Here is a 15,805-nt window from a genome sequence, read left to right on the forward strand (position 1 = left end):
TATAATTAGGTGTTCGTTGTCCTTTTCTCAAAGGGGTAATTTATTTCCAATTATTGCAAAGGCTATAGAGAGCCCTAGTTGATTTTCTCTAGGAAAAGCTTTTGTAACACAAACTAGCACTAGGAAAAAAATATTATTGCTCCTTTTAAGAAACTGCAAAAGAGCTGTCTGATTTGGTTTTGTTTTCACTTTATTTTTAGATATCCAAGCTGTCCTACTAAACTGGGTGCAGCTAACCAGGGAAATTAATACCATCAGTGGATCCCAGTTTGGTCTCCCAGGCAGTACCCTTAGTATTTGGGATGAAGCTGTATATTGCCAGTGCTGTCCTGCTCACACCCATGAATAGTGGATTTGTTTCTGTAATCTCATTGGAAACTGATAAAAAGAAAGCAAAACTGTTTGTACCTGCTGGAAAAAAAGCCAACAAAACACACCAGACCACATGCAGGTCACTTACTCTTCTCAGGTGTTAAAAGGTGTGTTTCCTTTAAGGTCATATCATCACCAGGAGGTAGAGAAAACCAAGCCTACTATATGCTAGCAAAATGCTTCTCATGGGGGCATAATTTCAACAGCATCAGTGGCTCCAGTGGAGCATCCTTACATAGGTATCTGCCAGTTCTGCACAGAAGTCACAGCCAGCCAGGCAAAGCAAACAGGTTTGAGCAGGCAGGTGCAAGATGCAGAGGTCCAAAACACAGGTCTAGAATAAAGCTGCTCCACTATTCTTTTACCAAGCTGTGTTGAATAACATCAACTGCCTCTGCTTTTACTGAGGTCTTCTTAGGAGGAAACAGTGTGTCAGCAGGCCAGGCACATGTGGCATCCAGCTTTCAGCAGCATCACCAAAGGCAGGGAGAACAGTAAGAAACATGGAGTATCCTGCAGGTGTGCAAAAGACATCAGGTGTGCAGGACCAAAGCAAAGTCTAGGCAAAGGACTTTTTTTGTGAGGATCCAACATTGTCCTCTATGTATGAAGCCTGTATCTAGAGACACGTACCTGTGCTTCATCTGAATTCAGAAAAACTTCTGTTATACACCCTATGAAGGAGCAAAACAAACTGCTCTAAGAAAGAAAAGGCAAAATTGTCAATGCCAGGAGAAAACAAATGAAAAATACATTTGGAGGGAAAAACAAATATAAGAAAGGTATTTCATAGGTGTCTATAATCTGTCCAAAATAGTACTTCTTTTGACTGTGAAGGTAATTGGTCTTGTTTTCCTGTACTGTCTCATGTTAAAATTTGTTTAGTATATGTTATACTGTATGTTGTTTCTTTAGAGCAAATAAGGTACTTGTTAACTCTAGGAAAATCTAACTACAAGGAAAAGCCTGATAGTAACTAAGAATTCAAATATACAGACAGTAGACAATAGGATCCCTGGAAAACATGTACGTGAATACACAGCCATAAAAACATGAGTTTCTCTTTGTTTTGCAATTCACTTCTCAGAGAGTTCTAGAGAGGATATTAAAATGGTGTTGGTGGGATACAGATATAGAAAATTAATCTTCTATTAAATAGGCATTTAATAGACGATTAATCCAGGAGATTCATCTCCCAATCTCAGATCTACAACAACATTTTTTTTTACCCTAACTTTTTTATATCATGGTTTCCCTTCTGTAAAATGGGAATGATGACACTTGGAGCCTGTCTCTTCTCTCCCCTTTTCTGTCCATTTTTTCTATTCAGATCATATGCTCTTTCGAGAAGGAGTTATCTTCTGTTATCATTCACTTACAACATCTAGCATATTTGGTGACTGGTTTTGGTCCAGTGATTTTAGCAGTGCTGCTGCAAATAGGAGTAGCCACAGAAATGACATTTTCCCCCAGACAGGGTGATTCAGATTGACAAACTTTGTGATGGTGGGGGCAAGAGGTACCGCTGGTGCCAATCTAATTAATGATTGAACTGGCTGTTTACGGACACTTTTGGACACTTGTGATGGTGTTGTATTAATCCTGTTGAAATGAGGAAGCCTTGCATATTTTAGGAGTTTTAAAAGTTTAAAATTATTTACCTACTGTGCTAGGTAGACCTTAGCACAGTTCCTGGTCCATAGTCTTTATCTATTTCATTTGTTATTACAGTACCATCACACGACCAGTATCAGTTAGACAAGATGTCTAGTGTTGTTCCTGCACGATCAGGCTCTCTACAAAGGCAAAGTGAAATGAAGACGTCATGCTTCAGGTCACCCTGAACTTCAGAGACTGTCTAGAGATGTTCATACAGCTTGAAGCTAAGTGTATGTCTCAGACAGTCAACTGTTTTTCCTCTGCAATGCAAACATCCCACTGCATGCCTTCTTCATTTGCCCCTAAGATGGCAATGGACTGTGACCAGTTTCCAGCATGAGGACTGAGACCACTTTTCATTTCACCATTCCAATCCCCTCACGTTCTATCTAGTTGTCAAACCTCCGGCCCAATGCTCACAAATGTATGCGTGGCATTGGTTGAAAGATCATCCTCTACTGAATGTCCTGAGGCTGAGCTAAAGCGAGATCACACACCCAAAAATGTGCAGTTCCAGTTCACTTTGCTAGCAAAAGCCTTTTTCACAATACCCTATATCAAAACCTTAACACAAAAGGAAAAGAGAATAAAAGTGCATCTATGAGTTGCATAACAAAATTTACAATGAAAAGTTTTTATATGTTTTAATTGATTTTAACAATGACAGATACAATAAATCCGGTAGACAAAGTTACTGCATTTGAGAAAGAATCCAGAGTAGAATTTACAGGTGAAGTTTTATATAAAATATATGTGCAAGTAGTGAGAGTAAATTACATGCTTGATTATTGGTTTTTATTTTGGTAAAAAGTATTTGGGACAAGGTATTTATTACCCTTTAAGTTATATGATATAAGTACTATTACCATATGAGAGAGTTTGAACTGATAAAAAATGCCTTATTGTAACAGCTGCATAGAGGATTATTTACATACAAAATCATAACCCATATTTGCTTGTACTTCAGTTTTACTCTCAAATAATTTATACGGTGATTCGCTTTCAACTTAGCTCACCGTTTCACTTCATTAATAGTAAAGACAAAGATGACATCAGAAAAAGAATATTTTTGCCTGGAAAATTAGTATTTCCTACAGACTGTTGACAAAGACTGCAGAGAAATCCACAGTTTCATTTTTTTTTAGCATAATAACAGTTAAGACGCGTCTTATGCTCTCTTGCCTCCAGAATGATTTGACTGGAGTAGTGATGGATGATAATAAGACAAATTTTATTAAGTTGAGGGTCACCTCATACCACAGAAGATAACAAATGCACTTAGTAAGCTGGCAGCTACAGAGGCTTTTGAGACATACAGAAACAAAACAGTCTGCAGTGTCTTTCAATTTTCAAATGTGAGGAATCTACGAATGGTCTTAAAAAACCCTATTTCCTGTGCCTATATGTATAAAAATAGATATGTGTACAAATATATGTGTATATACATACTTATTTTAAGACAGTAAAATACTAATACGTATTTAAGATTTTAATCTATAATAATTACAAGAATATTTCTTTAATTCATAAAAACATATTTTAATTTTTTTACTAAAAAAGGAATGATTTGACTAATAGGTAGACTACAGGTTATCAAAAATTGGTTTTATAGCTGATTGTAGCATTTTCAGGACAGGAAACCTAGTGTGTTGCTGGGCTGATATTCAAGTTGTTTAATTGAAAATCACATTTTGAGAAGTCAGCATGATAGTATCTGCCAGTGTTGTCCTGAGGTTCCATGAGGAGGCACTAAGACCCTGGGTAAAATATGTTTGATGAGACAGCAGAGAGGCGGTAGTAGGTGGCCTGTTAGAGATGCACTGAAAGAATAGCGGAAATACGCTGCTATGGGTGGAGTCAGTCAGATCTCTCCCAGGTATAGTTTAAGGTACTTTTGGGTATTCAGTAGATGTTCTCTTTCATTTGAAGATCTCAGAGATGATGGAGGAAATGTTAGATCTTCATAAGCCTCATCATGCCTTAGAGGGTGATGATCAGAGTCCCTTCCTTATGTGCTTTTCCTGTTTAGTAGGAGATTTAACATGAGGATCTCTCCTTTCCTTCCCATTCTTGTTTCTAGTGAGACTTGGAGCCCTTTCTTCTCTCTCAGACTGGAATAAAGATTACAGGGCAGATCTGAGGACATTGGGCTGCATTATTTTCAAAACACAGATCACATATTATGCCCACAAAGTTCTGACATAGATAGAAATTACAATGAATATCCTTTCATGATATAGCCCAGTATGCCATACATAGAACAAGTCAAGACTGATTTGTGTCTAACTGTATTCCTGGTATTCAAAGGTTTGTGTTTTAATGCTTCTTATTTCTGGGGACTTAAATGCTGTAAATCTAGATTTGTTCAGCAGTACAAGACACTGACAGGCAGTGCTGTCTGCAATTCTGACAAAGTCAGTCAATGTCACTATGCAGACTGTCCTGGTTTAACCAGGATAGGGTTAAGTTTTCCCCAGCAGTGGGGGGGGAGCTCTAGCTGGGTTATATTCAGATACCATGCGGACGTCACATCCTGGCAGGTCACATTTTTCCTGGCGCGGGAGCGCGGTGCACTCGTGGTTTTGTACATCGTGCTTCTCACTGCTGTATTTGGTAGCTATTTTGCTCTGTTCGTTGCTATCACTATTACTGTTATTGTTGTTGTTTGTTGTGTTGCTATTGCACTGTTGTATTAAACCTTTCCTTATTTCAGTCTTGGGGCTTTGTATTTCACTCCCTTTGTGGGGGAGAGGCAGCGGCCGAGTGGTCTCAGACCCCGGCAGGGGCTAAACCACCACACAGACTTAAATCAAAGTAGGATTTGGTCATTTTTAGAAATCCAGGTAGGCTGACTGTAATGAGAGATCAAGAGATCCAGATGCTCTGAATCCTCTCCACAATATTGCCCAAGATAAGGCAAAACTGCTGAATACTGCCCTCAATATACCTACGTCTTTGGACTTGCAAGGCTCCTTTGGAAAAGATCTGTGCTTGTCTCCACACTTCCTGCACCAGGGATGCTCTTTATCAGCCAGAACTCAGTCCTGCACCACCACTTTACATAAAAGCAGGGAAATGATAAGATTTTCACACTAAACATGTTACAAATTTTACCAGTTGATTTCTTAATGCAGATGCTATCAAATTTCATAGCTTACTTCTTCCAAGTCACCCCCAGATGTGGGTGGGACCAACAGGCCCAGCTGCACTGTGCCAGAAAAAAGGCTTGTTATATTTAAAAGTCCCTTCGCTTTTACGTGTACTGGATGATAAGCTACATAAAAACATCCATCTGGTCTCTGCACTTGCATTAATAGAGCTTTTGTTAGACACTTTATGTCTAAAAGATAATCCCAGTTTGGAATACATTAGTTTAGGAAATATTTTATTGGAAGACTGTGGTGGATTGACCCTGGCTAGATGCCAGGTGCCCATTAAAGCTGCTCTATCACTCCTCCCCTTCAGCTGGACAGGGGAGACAAAATAGAACAAAAGGGTCATGGGTCAAGATAAGGACAGGGAGAGATCACTCATCCATTACCCTCATGGGCAAAACCAACTCAATTTGGGGAAAATAGTTTAATTTATTAAAATAAAACCAAATCTTAAAAGCACCTTCCCCCCATCCCTCCCTTCTTCCTGGGCTTAACTTTACTCCCAATTTTCTCTACCTCTTCCCCCCCAACAGCACAGGGGGACTGGGAATGGGGGTTATTTTCAGTTCATCACATGTTGTCTTTGCTGCTTCTTCCTCCTCCTCCTTGGACTCCTCACACTTTTCCCCTTCTCCAGTGTGGGATCCCTCCCACGGGAGACAGTCCTCCATGAATTTCTCCAATGTGAGTCCTTCCCACAGGCTGCAGTTCTTCATGATCTGCTCCAGTGTGGGTCCCCCATGGGGTCACAAGTCCTGTCAGCAAACCTGCTCCAGCATGGGTTCATCTCTCTCCACAGGTCCACAGGTCCTGCCAGGAGCCTGCTCCAGCATGGGCTTCCCACAGGGTCACAGCCGCCTTCGGGCACATTCACTTGCTCTGGCGTGGGGTCCTCCATGGGCTGCAGGTGGAGATCTGCTCCACCATTAACCTCCATGGCTCCAGGGGCACAGCCTGCCTCACCATGGTCTGCACCACAGGCTGCAGATGAATCTTTTCTCCAGTACCTGGAGCCCCGCCTCCCCCTCCTTCTTCACTGACCTTGGTGTCTGCAGAGCTGTTTCTCTCACGTATTCTCACTCCTCTCTCTTCACTGCAGTAGCGGTTGTGCAGGGGTTTTTTCCCCCCTTCTTAAATATATTATCACAGAGGTGTTACCACCATTGCTAATGGTCTTAGCCTTGGCCAGCATCAGGTCCGTCTCGGAAGCTGGCTGACGTTGGCTCTATTGGGCATGGGGCAAGCTTCTAGCAGCTTCTCACAGAAGCCACCTCTGTAGTCCCCCCTCTTACCAAACCCTTGCCATGCGGAACCATTGCACAGATGTATGACATTTGCAGTCATAGATCTAGGATTGGTCATACATCCTGATTTCATTCCTGCTAGAGAGCCTAATGTCTCCCTGCTGCAGAAGGTATAAGTAACTCCAGAGAAAGCAGTTACATCCAGTACACACAAGATGAATTACTTCTCTGCATCAGAGTCAAATAACACAGAGGTAAGCTTCAGTTTAATGGTAGGTGACAACCTTATTTCTGTTCTTGTTTTGGATTTACCTGAGATTTAGCAGAGAAATTTTTTCCTGTTTAGTAAAATTATGATTTGGAAGTGGAGTAAGTCCCCAGACATGCACTGAAAAATATCCAAGAAACACAAAACTAAGAACAATGTTAGAATGTAGCTCAAATGCATTTTAAAATATCAGAAGCTTTGCCTCCAGATCCTGATGGTGATGGCCTGACTGGCTTCAAAGCACACACCTGATGGTAATGTTTGGTCCAGGGAACCACACTAAATCTACTCAGAAGCAAAACTTGCCAAAAATATGTGCTGCATTGGTATAGAGGCCCAAACACTGACTGCTCTGATATACTGATCTGTTCCCTGTGTGCCCAATTACTTGTTCATGAATGAATGGTAGAGAAGAAATTCCTTCAGGAAACATTGGTTGCCTATTTCTCATTGTATAAACCATAATTTAAAGATAGGCAGATGATGTGCTGCCACCACATTTTGAAAGCAGGAGAGGATTTAACCCCTCTTTGGGTGCAGGACGTGCAATTTTGTGGCCATGTCACATACTATGGGAGAAAGCATTGTTTCAGTCCTATAAATAAGTGAGACTTGGGCCAAGAGACCTTCTGCCCTTGTAGCTTCTCTGGCAAATATATATCAGCAATACATGTGCCTTGGGTGGCTTTAACAAGCCTGAGTACTGATAGAAAGCTAGATGTGGCAGCTGAGAAAAGATATTTGAGGTGTTCGTTTACTAGCACTGGGCCTGACATGTAAATATGTATGACCTTGAATGAATGATGTGTAAAATGTGATTATGGATTGTGTTTTATAAATTGTGTCTGCTATGATGCCCAATGAAAGTTTCACACTGGGAGCTATAAGGATGATTATATAGTACAACAGAAGTTTAAGTGAAAGATACAGGAAACCTCATCATGGAGTAGCCTGCCCAATAGGAAAATTTCTTTTCCCCTCTCAGTAATTTCTGCCATAATCTTATGCCTCAAACTAAAGGAGTGTTATTACTCCATAGTTCCTCATTCTTTACATAAGACTGGATATTTAATTGCACATAGAAGTGTTAGATTCATTTTTATTCGGACTATTCAGGAACATCTGCTCTCAGTGGATTCCGGAAGTCATTTATGTGCTGTGCAAAAATCAGAAATGGGCCTAGTTCTGAAATATAGATGAAGGCATACTGAGCTCTCTCTTCCATCTGAAAAGAGAAAGAAAGTGCACAGCCAGAAGTCCTCTGTCTTTTCCAGTCTTCATTTCAAAAAGTGTGAGAATTATTATGTGTCCTGGAAAAGTGACTGATTTGGTGGCTGCCAAGATACTTTCTCAAGCTTCAACCTTTCATCAGGTTTCATTCTTCTTTTGACACCCACAGGATGTAAAAGAAAGAAAAAATATTTAGTCATTTATACTGAAAAATATTCTGTTGGTTTCATCATGCCTCACACTTCACAAGTGGGTAATCCCCGGGATATAAAACCTACTTGTATTTTACTTTGCTGCTAATCCTACTGCATAATGTTTCCTGGTTAAGTTAGGCTGGATCTACACTTTGTTCTCCCCAGTAAAGATTTAGCTGTTCTAAAATAGTTGTAATACCAGGTAATCATCACCTTTAAGAAAAATGAAAAATATTCTTGGGGTTTCTTAATTTTTTGAATTGGTGACCTCTGAATGTTTTGTTATCTGTATATATCCTACAGGAGTGACATGAGAAACTTTTCAATTTTCCTGCAACTAGACAGAGTGAGGAAATCACTGAGTACTCTCCCCAAACATCAAAGTAATAAACCCAAATCTAATGGAAGACCAGTCTAAATAGCAAAAAACCAAAACCTTATTACTGCCTTTAAGTTAGCATAAGAAACTTCTCATTGCTTGATAAGAGGGATTTTAAACAGTTCCGCTAAGCCAGCAAGGAGTATAGTTAATAAAACTTGAAAGAAAAATAAAAATGAAAGCCAGCAGGTATTTGTGTGTATCATTCTCGGGGAAAGTCTTGAAACAAGTACAAACATTTTCCTGGGATAACCTCACATAAATGTCTTGGGTTTATGGGATATTAAGACTCAGAATTACTGTAAAATGTTGCTTCAAACCTTCCTCTTCCACTCAGTGGCACCCATTAATCTCTTCATCCAAGTTGTAGCCCTCCTTTTGCGTCCAATTTTTCTTATGAAAAATAAAACAACCCATAGAGCAAAACACTTCTGCTATAAGTCTTAGGTGTATTGGTTTAGCCAACAAGTCACCATCTACAACCAACCCACTTCCTTTACATGTAAGAAATCCCCTGGAAATCCCCTAGGTTTCTTGTGAGAGAACAGACATGCAAAGAACCTTCCCTAGATCTGGACAGGCTGGGCATGGGCAGATCCACATGTGCTACATCCACAACATGAATGAATAAACCTGCTCTTCCAAAGCACCATGTGGACAGAATCATAGAATCATAAAACCATAGAATAGCAGGTGTGAAGGGACCTCAAGGATCATCTGGTCCAACCTTTTTTGTGAAAGCACAGTCTAGACAAGATGGCCCAGCACCCTGTCCAGATGAATCTTGAAAGTGTCCAGGGTTGGGGAACCCACCACTTCCCTGGGGAAATTATTCCACTGGCTGATTGTTCTCACTGTGAAAAATTTTCCTCTTGTGTCCAGTTCGAATCTCCCCAGGAGTAACTTGTACCCATTATCCCTTGTCTTTTCCATGTGATTCCTTGTAAAAATGGGAGTCTCCACCTTCTTTGTAGCTACCCTTTAAATACTGGAACGTGGTGATAAGACCTCCCCTAAGCCTTCTCATCTCAAGGCTGAACAAACCCAGTTCTCTCAGCCTTTCCTCATATGGCAGGCTTCCCAATCCTTTGGTCATCTTTGTGGCCCTCCTCTGGACCCTTTCCAGCCTGTCCACATTTGTTTTGTATAGCAGGGACCACAACTGAACACAGTATTCCGGGTGTGGCCTGACAAGCGCTGAGTAGAGTAGGATAATAACTTTATCTCTGCTGGTTGATGCAACCCAGCTTCATGTTCTCTTTCTTTGCTACAGCAGCACAATGTTCACTCATATTGAGTTTGCTGTCAACCAGGACCACCGGGTCCCTTTTCCACAGAGCTGCTCCCCAGGCAGGTAGATCTCAGCCTGTGCTGCACTCCTGGTTTATATTTTTCTCTTGTGCTTGTCTTGGCTAAACCTCATAAGTTTCTCGTTAGCCCGCTCTTCCAGCCTATCCAGGTCTTCCGGCAGGGTGGTTCTCCCTTCCAAAGTGTCCACTTTCCCAGTCAGTTTGACATCACCAGCAAACTTCGTTAGGGTACACTTCAGTACAAGGATCCCATCATCCAGATTACTTATGAAGATATTAAACAGTGTTGGGCCCAATATTAGTCCCTGGGGGACCACACTTGTGACAGGTTGACAATTTGAAAAGGAGCTATTTACCACCACTTTCTCGGTGCAGCGTGACAGTCAGTTCCTCACCCACCACACAGACCACTTGTCTAGACCTTAATGCATCAGTTTCTCTAGGAGGAGGCTGTGGGGAACCATATCGAAAGTCTTGGAGAAATCCAGATAGACAATGTCCACTGCTCACCCCACATCAACCGAGCAGGTTACTTTGTTGTAGAATGCGATCAGGTTTGTCAAACACTATTTGCTCTTAGTGAATCTATGCTGGCTTTTCCCAATCATGCTTAATTCAACTTGCTATGGCCCTCAGGAGGATTCATTCCTTAACTTTCCCAGAGATTGAAGTAAGACTGATGGACCTATAATTTCCTGGATCCTCCTTTAAGCCCTTCTTGTAGATCAGGGTGACAATAGCCTTCTTCCAGTCTTCTGGGACATCCCCCAACCTCCACAACTTCTCAGAGATTATGGAGAATGGCCTTGCAGTGTCATCTTCCAATTCTCTTAACACCCTTGGGTAGATATTGTCAGGACCCACCGATTTGTAGGGGTCAAGGTCCTGTAATGGTTCTCATACCACCACTTCCTTGACTCATGGCGAGTCTGTGTTTGCATTGACTGGAATTTTTCTTCCCGAGGCCTGGGGCTCGACAGTGCTGGTAAAGACTGACATGAAGAAAGTGTTGAGAACCTCTGCCTCTTCAGCATTGTTGGTGACTAATTCACCTCTCCTGTTTAACAGTGGGCCAATATTTTTCTTCTGTTTCTGCTTGTTGTTTAAGTACCTGAAGAACCCTTTCTTGTAGTTTTTGATATCTCTGGCCAATTTCAATTTGAGCTGAGCTTTTGCTTTTGAACTGCATCTATGCATGCTCTGGCAATGCCCCTGTAGTTTTCCATGGGTATCCATCTGCTTTTCCATCTCTGGCATGCTTCTCTTGTGGTTTTGAGCAGACTCAGAAGCTTGCAGTTAAGCCAGGGGGGTCTCTTGCTCTCCCTACTTCCCTTACCTTTAAAGGGGATGAATTGTTTTTGTGCTTCCAGAAGAGCGTTCTTGAGAAACCCCCAGCACTCACTAGCTCCATCATCCTCCATGAAAGCTTCCCACAAAATCCCTTCCTACTGAGCTCTAAGAGAGCGGAAGTTTGCTCTTCTAAAATAAAAAACCATTGTCTTAGTACTAACTTTTAGTGTGCTCAGCAGGATCCTAAACTCCACAATGTTGTGATCACGACAGTCAACGTTATCACTAACCAAGATATTACAAAGAAGGTTTTCTTGGTTTGTGAGCAGCAAATCCAGAAGTGCCTCATTCCTGGTTGGCACGCCTAACATTTGTATGAGGAAGCAGTCCTCTATGCATTCCAGGAACTTGATTGCTGATGTGTGAGTTGCTGTATTTTTCTTCCAACAGATGTCTGGGTAGTTGAAGTCATCCATAAGAACAAGGTTCTGTTGACGCAAAGCTTGTTTAAGTGACCCGTATATTACTTCATTGTCCTTATCACCTTGGTTTGGAGGTCAGTAGCAGATGCCTACTGTAAGGCATCTGTTGTTGGAGACGACCTCTCTGATCGTGGCTCAGAGGTATTCAACAGGGCTTCCACAATCAGCATAGTTGACTTCTATATAGTCAAGGTTCTCCTGAACATAGAGCGTGGCTCTTCCACCTCTTCTTCCATGGCTGTCCTTATGTAACAGCCTATAGCTGGGCACTCTTCAAGTAGGAAGTCTTAATGGCTCAGGAGCAGGCAGTCCCCAGGTGCTGTAAGAGAAGCCAGCAACAGAGAAGACCACCCTGGCTAAACAGGGAGCTTTGGCTGCAACTCAGGGAGAAAAGGAGAGTTTACAGCTTTTGGAAGAAGGGGCTAGCCACTCACAATGATTACAAAGATGCTGTGAGGCTATGCAGGGTGGAAATCAGGAGGTCTAAAGCCCAGCTGGAAATTAATCTGGCTTCACACATCCAAGATAATGAGAAATGTTTCTATAAGTATGTGAGCAGCAAAAGAAAGACCAGAGAGAGCCTCCATCCCCTGCTAGACGCAGGAGGAAACATGGTAACAAGTGATGAGGAAAAGGCTGAGGTGCTTAATGCCTTCTTTGCCTCAGTCTTTAATAGCAAGTCTAGTTGTATTGAGGGAATCCAGCCTCCTCAGCCAGAAGACAGAGACTGGGAGAACGACCCCCCCACATTTCAGGAGGAGATAGTCAGTGACCTACTGCATCACATAGACATACACAAGTCTATGGGACTGGATGGGATACACCCGACGGTGCTGAAGGAGCTGGCTGGGGTGCTCGCCAAGCTGCTTTCCATCATTTAACCAGCAGTCCTGGCTGACCAGGGAGGTCCCGACAGATTGGAAATTGGCCAATGTGACACCCATCTATAAGAAGGGTCGGAAGGATGATCCGGGAAATTACAGGCCTGTCAGCTTGACTTCGGTGCCCGGGAAGCTGATGGAGCAGCTCATCCTGAGTACCATCACACAATACATGAGGGATAACCAGATGATCAGGCCCAGTCAGCATGGGTTTATGAAAGGCAGGTCCTGCTTGACAAAACTGATCTCCTTCTACGACAGGGCGACCTGCTTATTGGATGAGGGAAAGGCTGTGGATGTTGTCTACCTTGACTTTAGTAAGGCCTTTGACACTGTTTCCCACAGCATTCTCCTGGCGAAACTGGCTGCTCGTGACTTGGATGGGCACACGCTTTGCTGGGTAAAAAACTGGCTGGATGGCCGGGCCCAAAGAGTTGTGGTGAATGGAGTTAAATCCAGTTGGCAGCCGGTCACGAGTGGTGTCCGCCAGGGCTTGGTTTTGGGGCCACTCCTGTTTAACATCTTTATTGATGACCTAGACGAGGGGATCGAGTGCACCCTCAGTAAGTTTGCAGATGACATCAAGTTGGGTGGGAGTGTTGATCTGCTCGAGGGTAGGGAGGCTCTGCAGAGAGATCTGGACAGGCTGGAGCGATGGGCTAAGGCCAACTGTAGGAGTTTCAATAAGGCCAAATGCCGGGTGCTGCACTTGGGTCACAACAACCCCCAGCAGCGCTACAGGCTTGGGGAGGAGTGGCTGGAGAGCTGCCAGTCAGAGAGGGACCTGGGGGTGTTGATTGACAGCCGGCTGAACATGAGCCAGCAGTGTGCCCAGGTGGCCAAGAAGGCCAATGGCATCCTGGCTTGTATCAGAAATAACGTGGCCAGCAGGGACAGGGAAGTGATCTTACCCCTGTACTGGGCACTGGTGAGGCTGCACTTCGATTACTGTGTTCAGTTTTGGGCCCCTCACTACAAAAAGGACATTGAATTACTCGAGCGTGTCCAAAGAAGGACAACGAAGCTGGTGAAGGGTCTGGAGCACATGTCGTACGAGGAGCTGCTGAGGGAACTGGGGTTGTTTAGTCTGGAGAAGAGGAGGCTGAGGGGAGACCTCATTGCCCTCTACAACTACCTGAAAGGAGGTTGCAGAGAGCTGGGGATGAGTCTCTTTAACCAAGTAACAAGCGATAGGACAAGAGGGAATGGCCTCAAGTAGCACCAGGGAAGCTTTAGACTGGATATTAGGAAGCATTTCTTTACAGAATGGGTTGTTAGGCGTTGGAATGGGCTTCCCAGGAGGTGCCAGTGTCCCCATCCCTGGAGGTGTTTAAGAGTCGGGCTGACATAGCGCTGAGTGATATGGTGTATCTGGGAACTGTTAATGTTGGGTTGATGGTTGGACTGGATGATCTTCAAGGTCTTTTCCAACCTAGACAATTCTGTGATTCTGTGATTTAAACATACTATAACAGATGATATAATAAAGGAGTTCTCATAGACATTTATCACCGTCCTCCAGTCATGTGAGTTGTCCCACCATGCTTCAGTTATTCCTATGATATCATAAATTTCTGACCAGTCAAGGAGCTCCAGTTCCTCCTGTTTGTTCCCCAGACTGCATGTATTGTTGTGCATACACTTGAGGTGGTTGTTTTTTTGGTTCACATCTTGGGAGGCAGCTAAGGAACATTTGTCGCTGCTCTGGCTGGCCTGGCTTATTCCCTGGTTGGTTGCAATCTCATGAGGGTCACCACTTTGGACCCCACGCCCTGAGACCTTCAGTTTAAAGCCAGTCTCACTAAGTCAAGAGCCAGACCCTGACCTGTGTAAATCAACCTGCTGTCTGCTTACTATCTCGCATTCACATTTCCAACATCTCTATGTGATTTTCTTGCCTTTAAGAGAGAGTTTGATTGGGATTGTGTTGCCCTTCATAATAGGCTGTCAGAAATGATTGAACTTTTTTACTCTTCCCTGCTATGTGTTCCCTGAGCCTGTGTGGATGTTACAAGTAGATGATTCCTATTCACACAAGGGAAAGTTTTTTCAGGTGACTGTGAAAGTCTGGGAAATCAGAAGCTTGTGCATTTAGTTAGCTTCACAAAATGCAGAAAATATAATTGAAAGTGCCATGCTCACTGACATCTGCTAGAAATTAAGCTGCAAGATAAGCTATTCTTTCTCACAAGTATTTAATCAACCAACATCTTATAAATTATAGTATCAAACTATATTAGGGTAAATTAACAACAAGACTAATTTAAGTTCAGACCTTAGAAGTAGGCAGGTTTAGTAGACTATCAGTATTATCCTATAACATACAGGATGTACAGGATATATATATATGTATGTGTGTACATACATATATGTAAACATATATATGCATATATACCTGTATGGTCCAGGATAATACTAAAAGATAAAGTATTGCTTTATATGTGTACATATGTGTAAGTATAAGTAAGTTTGCAAACACAGACACATTTGTGTGTGTGTATATATAGAAATATTTTTATGTCTCTGTATACAAAGATAGAGATACATGCACAGCATATATGCATCATACATATAGGCGGTATATGCAATATAAATTGCTGCTATTTTAGGCAATTGTTATAGAGAACAAGCTCATTTCTAGTGGCAGGAAAAAGAAATTAACTCTAGTAATATGTCTGAATGAGTTTTGCTTATTCTTTGACTTTGAGTTGGCTCCTTCAATTGCCTTTTAAGTTTCTACTGTAAAATTGTTGACTCTTTACATCAGTTCATCCTAAAGGGAAAAGCTAGCAATGAGGAGTGAACCGGTCTACCCATTATCACAGGTAGCTGTTAGGAAGCTCTACTTCACCTAAAATAAAAGGAAATCTTTATTCTGTGATATGATTTGTCATTTATACCATTCATGGTTGGTTAATATATGTTGGCTTGCACACCCCTGAAATGTCTGCTAAATCTTGCAATCCTACTAGTGATGGGTTCAGTATTTGAAACTTTCAAGATTCCCATGTTGCATTTTGGATTATATAGTATGCTTCTTTAATCTTTGAAAGTGGCTTTTGACTGCAAGTTAGAAAAATTTAGTAGAGAATATCCACAAAACTGAAAACAGTAAAAAAAAAATTTCCGTAATATTACCTACAGCAATTCAAGTTCATTCAGATATACAATACATAGTTTTTGTCCCAAAGTCTTTAAATATTTTGTCCCAGCCCTTCAGCACTGCATAAAAAGTATTATTTATTATAGTGTGATGCTTTCATGTTTCTTAAGAGAAATAGAAGTTAAATATTTGTCTAAATAACAGGTGAAGACTGAATCCAGATCTTTGGATATTATAT

Source organism: Strix uralensis, chromosome 3 (genome assembly GCF_047716275.1).
Source record: "Strix uralensis isolate ZFMK-TIS-50842 chromosome 3, bStrUra1, whole genome shotgun sequence".
NCBI classification, from domain to species: Eukaryota; Metazoa; Chordata; class Aves; order Strigiformes; family Strigidae; genus Strix; species Strix uralensis.